This window comes from Nannospalax galili, unplaced genomic scaffold, assembly GCF_000622305.1.
Source record: "Nannospalax galili isolate Female #2095 unplaced genomic scaffold, S.galili_v1.0 scaffold83, whole genome shotgun sequence".
NCBI lineage: Eukaryota > Metazoa > Chordata > Mammalia > Rodentia > Spalacidae > Nannospalax > Nannospalax galili.
This window is the reverse complement of record NW_008352659.1, coordinates 2,048,290-2,054,636: the sequence shown is the minus strand read 5'-3', so window position 1 is coordinate 2,054,636 and position 6,347 is coordinate 2,048,290. Positions and strand designations below refer to the sequence as shown.

At 44.2% G+C, this 6,347-nt stretch overlaps 1 pseudogene; it reads left to right on the top strand.

The window, feature by feature from the left end:
- Positions 1–3,226: 3,226 nt before the first annotated feature.
- Positions 3,227–4,516, top strand: LOC103747428 (annotated as a pseudogene).
- Positions 4,517–6,347: the final 1,831 nt, after the last annotated feature.

Here is a 6,347-nt window from a genome sequence, read left to right as displayed (position 1 = left end):
GAGTGCTGGGATTAAAGGTGTGCGCCACCACGCTCGGCTCTCTTTCTCTTTCTTTTATAGTTCTTTACTTCATGTGTGTGGTATGTATGTGCCTATGTAAATGTATGTGTGTGTTCTCATGTGTGAGTACATGTATATGTTGGGTATGTGTGTGTACACATGTACCCATGTGTGTGGAGGCCCAAGACTGATCTTTCTTGATCACTTTCCACCTTATATACTGAGGCAGGGTCTCTTGAACCTGGAGCTTATCTTTTTGGTTAGTGTGGCTAGCCAGCTTGTTCCAGGGATTTCCTGACTTCTCCTCCACTCCGCTTTTAGAGCGGGTCTGGAGATCTGAGCTACAATTCTTACATTCTAGAGACAAGTTCTTTACTGACTAAGCCATTTCTCTAGCTCATGGTCTTTCTTATAAAACTGAATCTATTTTATTTATAAAACCTATTGGGTGCCACAACCAGCCTACTCTCAGCTATTTATCCCTGAGAAATAAAAGTATACCCAAACAAAAACTTGCACAGAGTTAGATGTTTATATATATATATAAAAACAAAACTAACCCTCAACTAGAAAACACCCAAATATCCAGAAACAGAAAAGGCCATGTTGTGCTACAATGGAATAGCACTTAGCAATCAAAAGGGGCAATCCATGGATACAGGCAAATCATGGATGAGTCTTAAAAATATGACAAGGAAAAGTCCAGAGTGAGAGATGAAAGCAGCGACGTTTGGTAAATAAAGGTGAGCAACAAATTCTATTGGTATTTATTGAGTTTTCTAGCTCTCCAGTATTCTTTAAGCATTCTTTCTGTTTTATAAGTATGCTGTTTTACGGGTTCTCTTCTCTATGAGTACGCAGTCTCCTTTGTAGCATGGCACAAGCATGTGATCTCGCCCCTCTGATGTACCTGTTGGAAAGTTGGATTCACGTGGAACTGAGCAACTGGACAAAGTCAATACAGGGCCTGCTTGTAGGTGAGGCTGGAGGCTGAGGTCTTAGGAGATATTAGTAGCAGTAAGGCTGGCATACACGTAGGCACAAAGGGATAGCAACTGTGAAAAGGCAAAAACCACTCCTGCTCTAGCTGAGTGAGGTGGTGGTGGGCATTGCTGGCATGATGGCTCCTCATCAGATGGCTTCTCAAGCAAGGTTTCAGGCCGGTGGAAGCTTGGTCCCAAGGAAAGTCCTCAGGTTCTTGCCAAAAGTTCATTAGCTACCTGGTCCTTCCCATGTCCCCAAGTGCACCATCAGCCTGTGCCCTTCACCCCACACCTGCTCACCCGCCTTTCTCCTCATTCCGTCTTAATGGCCCCTCTGCTCTTCCATGTGCTCAAGTCAATGGCTTACTCGTCCTCTGCCATGTAACATCCAACCCGGCAGTCTCCATGACTTTCTACTTTATTCAGAGTCAACACTACAGCTGTGTCAACATGGATGCAAAACTCCCCCACATGTGACAAGACAATGGAACATGATGGCATGCATCATGAACACGTAGGATTTGTCCCTGATACGCAAAGGACTTTTATGCACGTGATTGGGAATATTAATGACAGAATGGGAAACCATCACACCAATCAGTGTTGAAATACCATCTAAAGTTCAATGCTAATCTTTAGCTTAAAAATGGTTTTCTAAAGATGAATAGATGCTAAGATTCTTAATTTTGGCAAAGGTTACATACAAAACACACTGAGGGAAGCAACCTGCTTGAGAGCCATTTCCTTTCAGGTTAGGGATACAGTAAGTGTGGAGCTCACTTTATGATTACTGTGCCCCAGAATTTGGAAAGTTTTTGATGAAAAAGGGAAGGGGCTGGAGAGATGGATCAGCAGTTAAGAACACCGAATGTCCTTGCAGAAGACCTGGGTTCAGATCCCAGCACATGGCAGCTAACAGCTGTCTGTAACTCCAATTCTAGGGGATCCAGCGCCCTCTTCTGACCTCTGAGGGCATTGCACGACACGGGCGCACTTACCTACATGCAGGCAATACACACATACACATAAAATAAAAATAATAAATAAAATATTTTTTAAAAAAGAAAAAGAACGGGGAAAAGGAGAAAAAGAAAGAGACCTTTCCCGCCATTTACAGATGATGTGGTAATTTGCACAGAAAACCCCAACAATCAGAAAATGCTAAGCACTAAAAGGAAAAACAAATAACTTTACCCTGTATAAGATCAGCATGTAAAAAGTAGTAATGTTCTTCATTAACAATAAGACATTGAAACAGAAAATAAGATACAACCAGGACATCAAACAGCAATGAACTTTTTTTTTTTTTCGGTCTTTTTGAGACAGGGTCTCCCTGTAGCCCCAGCTGTCCTGGAACTCACTATGTAGACCAGGCTGGCCTTGACCTCACAGAGATCCGCCTGCCTCTGCCTCCCGAGTGCTGGGATTAAAGGCGTGTGCCACCACGCCCGGCCTACTTTTTAAAGAATGCATACAATATTTATGGAAGAAAATTTAAATCTAAGGAAGAAGAGTATAATGCATTTTCACGAGTGGGGATCATTACAAAGATGTCAGTTCCCCCTAACTTAACCCACCCATTCAAAATAATTCCAATCAAAGATGCAATAGAATTTTAGGGACAATACAACAAACTGATTCTAAACTAAGTTTATAGGAGAAAATAAACAATGAGGACCAAAACTGAGATTTTTGCCCTGCTGGGCATAAGAACTATGAGAAAGATCATCATAATTGGAATAGTTTTGGTATTTAACAAAAGACAAATTACTCATTACAAAAGAGTTCAGAGTTCCAGTTACATATGAGAACTCAATACTGTCTGAATTATTAAGAACCTGACCTAGTATGTAATTTATAGGCTAACGAGTTAACCTGCCACAAGGTCACAGCTGTTGGCAGAAGGCAGGGGCCTCCTGGATCAGAGACGAAGGACAGTTTATGACTGACACCAAGAACAGCAGTCAGAGAACCCAGCATTTGCACCTCACCCTCCTCAGTTCCTACAGGGAGCCATGGAGAGCTCTAGACAGCACTGTGCACATGGCAGGTTGTTTGATGGGGTCTCTCTTAAAGACCCTCAACTTGAAGAATCCAGATCTTCCAAAATGGGCAATAACTGGCCTGGCCTTTGCCCCCAAAGGAGGTGTTATCTTTAAAAAAAAAAAAAAAAAAAAGACTCTGGACCACTCTCCACAGTGTCCAGAGCATCGCCTGTTCCTTTCCTGCATCAGAAATTCACCATGTCTATTCTTAAGATCCACACCAGAGAGATCTTTGATTCTCACAGGAATCCCACTATTGAGGTTGATCTCTACACCGCAAAAGGTCTCTCCCAAGCTGCTGTGCCCCGTGGTGCCTCAACTGGTGTCTACGATGCCCTGGAACTCTGGGACAATGATGAGACACACTACATGGGAAAGGGTATCTCGTAGGCTGTTCAGCACATCTACAGAACTATTGCACCTGCTCTGGTTAGCAAGAAAATGAATGTTGTAGAACAGAACGACAAACTGATGATTGAAATGGATGGGACTGAAAATAAATCTAAGTTTGATGCCAATGCCATCCTAGGAGTATCCTTGGCTGTCTGCAAAGCTGGTGCTATAGAGTAAGGCATGCCCTTGTACTGACACATTGCTGACCTGGCTGGTGGCTCCAAAGTCATCCTGCCAGTCCCACTTTCAATGTGATCAATGGTGGTTCTCACTCTGGCAACAAGCTGGCCATGCAGGAGCTCATGATCCTATTGGTGGGTGCTTCCAGCTTCCAGGAAGCCATGCACATTGGAGCAGAGGTTTACCACAGCCTGAAGAATGCCACCAAATATGGGAAAGATGCCACTAATGTGGGTGATGAAGGCCAGTTTGCAGCCAGCATCCTGGAGAACGTGGAAGCCCTGGAGCTGCTGAAAAACACAGGTGGGAAGGCCGGCAACACGGACAGGGTTGTCGTCAGATGGCTGTAGCTGCCTCTGAGTTCCTCAGGTCTGGCAAATACGACCTGGACTTCAAGTCTCCTGATGACACCAGCAGGTACATCACACCTGACCAGCTGGCTGATCTGTATAACTCCTTCATCTGAGATTATCCAGTGGTGTCCATTGAAGACCCCTTTGACCAGGATGACTGGGAAGCCTGGCAGAAGTTCACAGCTAGTGCAGGCATCCAGGTCATTGGGGACGATCTCACAGTGACCAACCCAAAGAGGATTGCCATGGCTGTGGGCGAGAAGTCCTGCAACTGCCTCCTGCTCAAAGTGAACCAGATCGGCCCTGTTACTAAGTCTCTGCAGGTGTGCAAGCTGGCCCAGCCTAATGGTTGGGGCGTCATGGTGTCCCAGCACTCTGGAGAGACTGAGGATACCTTCACTGTTGACCTGGCGGTGGGACTCTGCACTGGGCAGATTAGGACTGGTGACCTTGCCAATCCAAGTGTCTGGCCAAGTACAACCAGACCCTCAGAATCGAAGAAGAACTGGGCAGCAAGGCCAAGTTTGCTGGCAGGTCCTTCAGAAACCCCTTGGCCAAGTAAACGATGGTTCAGCCATCCCTGGAGCCCTCAGTCACCACTGGCTGCTTAGACCCTGTCCCTGATGCCATCGAGGTGACTCGAGGCCAGCTGTGTTTCCTAGGTCTCTGCAGTTAGCTCCTTCTCCTGCTTCCCTAGAGGTCTGAAGCCACACCTGGCCACCTGGAGCCCTGTTGGAAACTCCAGCTCTGTGATCATGTGATGGGTCCAAATCATTGTTTGCCTCTCACTTCCCACCTAGTGTCAGGAGCCCTCATAACCTCTGGTGTAACCTCCAGGGTGGCCACATGCAAGATTCCCAGTGGTTCTTTGTGCAAAATAAAAGCCTCAGTGACTTGACTCAAACACCCCCCCCAAAAGAAACCCCAAACCAAACCAAACAAAACCAAACCAAAACAACAACAACAACAAAAGCCCCAACTCTATTGGTCAGTAAGGAATGTGCTGCATGGGGATCTATCTCTACTTTTATAGCTATTTGCTTTATAGACATCATTGAAAAAAATAGTTGCAAATAGTCTGTCATAGTTTCTGCTCACAAGATGTACAAGAAAGCTAAAGTCAAGTTCTCATCTCATTTTATAAATGTATATGAGTGTTTTGTCTGCATGCATGTAAGTACACTATGTGCGTGCAATGCCTGCAGAGGCCAGAAGACAGTGCTGGGTATTCTAACTGCTTGATGTCAGTCATAAACTGTCCTTCGTTTCTGATCCAAGAGACTCCCACCTCTGCCACCAGCTGTGACCTTGTGGCAAGCTAAGTTTTTAGCCTGAAAATTACTACTATGTCAGGCTTTTAATTCAGACCGTATTTAGTTCTCATATGTAACTGGGACTCTGAACTTCTTTTTAATCAGTAATTTGTTTTTGTTAAACACCAAAACTATTTTAAATGGAACTGGAGTTACAGGCGGTTGTTAGCCACCATGTGGGTGATGGGAACTGAACCCGGGTCTTCTGCAAAAGCATCCAGTGCTCTTAATCTCTGAGCCTTCTCTCTGTCCCTTCCATATCTTATTCTTGCTACAGAAAAAAACTCCAAATGGTGTAAAGATTTAGCTGTGAACATTAAAAATATCTAACATGGCAAAATATGTAGCTGTCTTTTTTTACCTTGGGATCATGAATTATTTCTTAAATAAGAATTTCTTACCACAAAAGAGGCTGGAGAGATGGCTCAGCGGTTAAGAACACTCACTGTTCTTGCAGAAGACCTGGGTTCGAATCCCAGCACCCACATGACAGCTAACAACTGTCCATAGCTCCAGTTCCAGGGGATCGGACAGCCTCTTCTGTCATCTGGAGGTATTGCATGACACGGGTGCACTTACCTACATGCAGACAATACACGCATACACATAAAAAAATAATAAATAAAATATTAAAAAAGAATTCCTTACCTCAAAGTACAAACCATATAAGGGAAAATTAATGAATTAATATCAGAATTAAAGGAAGAATTACGTTCATCATAATGTGCTATTTCAGGGCTGGGGATGTTGCTTAGTTGGTAGAGTGCTTGCCTATGATGCAGGAACTGGGGTTTGATTTTAGTGCCTCATAAAACCAGGTGTGGTAGTGCACACCAGTAATCCCAGCACTAGCGAACTGGAGGCAGAAAGATCAGAAATTGAAGGTCATCCTTGGCTACATAGCGAGTTCAAGGCTAGTCTGGAATACATGAGACCCTGTCTCAAAACAAACTAACAATAAATACACAACAGTAGCAACAGCCAAACAAAATGTACCATTGCAAACCTTATCAGAGCCTTGACAGTCTGGATAAGACTGGGCAACTCTGATACCAGCAACCAATTAGTAAGTAAATTGTT